Raw genomic sequence first — 2,405 nt, 5'->3', positions numbered from 1 at the left:
TTCTCAAAATCCAACAAGAGAATGGCTGTGTCATCCCCACGCAATCTGGCCAAGGCTGCCACCTCCCAAAATGTGAAAATGTTGTCAAGGATGCTGCGTCCTTTGACAAATCCAGTCTGTGTGGCATGCACTAAGCAATCCAGTAATGGCTGTACTCAAAGACTAATGGCTTTCGCCATGATTTTCTAAGCAGTCCCAAGGAGGGTGATCGGCCTCCAGCAACGTACATCCTCTCTGTCCCCACCCTCCTTAGGAATCAAGTAAATCAGCCCATCAGTAAGGCTCGTAGGCATCTGACCACTGTCCATGATGTCCTGGTAAGCACAGCGTAGGCCAGCCCTCAAAATCTCCCAGAATCGCAGAAAGAAATCTACTGTCAGGCCATCTGCTCCTGGGCAACTCTCTCTAGATAAGGAGCATAGGGCGTCCAACAACTCCTCATCTGGAAAAGGCATACTGAGTGACTGTCTCATCTCTGGCGTGACACATCTGCTGGTGTGAGCCCAAACCTGCTCTCGGTATGCAATGTCCTCTGGAGCTGGAGCAGTCGTGGTCATCAAGGTGGTATAATACTCAGTCGCTATGCTCCTAACCTCCAGTGCCTCCGTCGCCACCGTACCATCAGCTTGTCTCAAACTGTGTAGGCCCTTCTTCCCATTTTTGGGCCCTGTAATCTCAAAGAACTCCGCCGTCACTCTATCACCAACCTGTGTCCAGTGCGCTGCCTGTCTATGAAAGCAGAACTCAGCTTTGCACTCTTCTAGGGTGCGCAACTCCTGTCTGGCCAGTCCTATCTCAATGCTCAAATTCTCATCCTCTGTGTGTCTCTCCTGCAATCTCGGAAGCGAAACAAGACCGCGTCTCACAGCCCGAAGCTGCTCCCTGATCTGCTGCAGTCTTTCTCGGGCCGCATCCCTCAACATCGCACTAATCTGCTGCAAGCCCTCGGCTGCACACTCTGCCTGCGATCTCTCATCCCACTGCTGTTGTGACCATATAGTAGCAATCCGCTCATGCATACATGTCTCAAGCAAGAGACTCTGTGGTATGCGCAGGCTAGAGCTAGCCATACGCCGCTCTCCTGCCTCAATCTGAAGTACAACGGGTGTGTGATCTGATAGAGTGGTGTCTGCTAATATGCCCACCGTGCCTCCTCTACTCAAGGCCCACTCATCAGTGTCCCATCTGTCAATCCGAGAGAGATTCACTCCCTCTATACGACGATCGGATCTCGAAAAGAGTACACTGCCGGGAGTTCTAGCAAAAGCATCCGCTGTCCATACATCAGTCAAGCGCAGAAACAGCACAGCCTGATCTATCTCAAGCATATCCTCATGCACATATACATAACAGGGCGACACCCCAACCTCTGTGACCAAATGCACCACAACATGTATCTCCTCATGACCCGAGGCCTGCGGGAGTACATCAAACTTGGCCAACTGCCAAAATCTCGTCCACATGTTTGTTACATCCAAACATCCCACATGATGTGAGAACTCCACAATCTGATCATGAATGCAGTGCAAGACTCTGTCCTGCGTCCACTCTCCCTGTGCGGAGCCACATAGTGGAAAGGAGAATGCCACTGCCAAACTCAATGCATCAACAACTGCTCTGGCGGCACTGCATATGGCATGAATCCTCACTCTACCGCGCACTGTAGTCTGTCCCTGCCCTGCTGCTCCCAGGCATCTCAAAAAATCATAGCCAAACTCATCTGATATCTCATGCGAGTCTGAGCCTGACACCTCAATCGGTAGTGCTGATATCGGCGATGTCACAATCTGGAGGGTTGGTCTGCTGACCACCCCCTCATTCTGGCTCTTTGCCCTACTCCTCGTGAAAGGTATGATCGGGGATCTGCGCATCTCTGGCGAAGCCGAGCCAGGCTGGATCGGTGAAGAGACCGGGGTCTCTGGCAATGTGGGTAGACGGGGAGGGGACACCGACTCCACGGTCTCTCCACTCACTGACTGTCCAGCCTCCTGCAAGGGTGCTGGGGTCTCACTATGTGTCGCATGTGTCTGTGGCTCTGCCCCCGCCGGAGGCTGTGTCCGCTCAGAAAATGTAGGCTGCGGGGGATCCAAAGTCTGGTGAGTCTCATCTGTAGACGTGTCCATCTCTGTAGGGGTGGCGCCTGTCCCCTGCTCTGCTAAGGGCTCAAATCGGTTCCCCGTGGGAACCCACTGCTGCGTGACTGTAGGAATCTAACGCCCTCTACCTCGAGCACCTCTGCCTCGCACCTCCTGCCACTCCCCTTCTGGCTGTGCAGCAGGGGGGGTCGTTGTGTCAGGAGGCACCTGGGAAGTCCCCTCGCTCGAAGAAGAATCTGCTCCAGGAACGGTAAATATTCCTTGGGTAATCCTGGGAAGCATACCGAGACGTGGATGCCTGCAATCTTG

This window comes from Cibotium barometz, chromosome 3 (assembly GCF_041138505.1).
Source record: "Cibotium barometz isolate CiBa-2024 chromosome 3, ASM4113850v1, whole genome shotgun sequence".
NCBI classification, from domain to species: domain Eukaryota; kingdom Viridiplantae; phylum Streptophyta; class Polypodiopsida; order Cyatheales; family Cibotiaceae; genus Cibotium; species Cibotium barometz.
The sequence above is the reverse complement of the archived record's forward strand: the minus strand, read 5'-3'. Positions refer to the sequence as shown.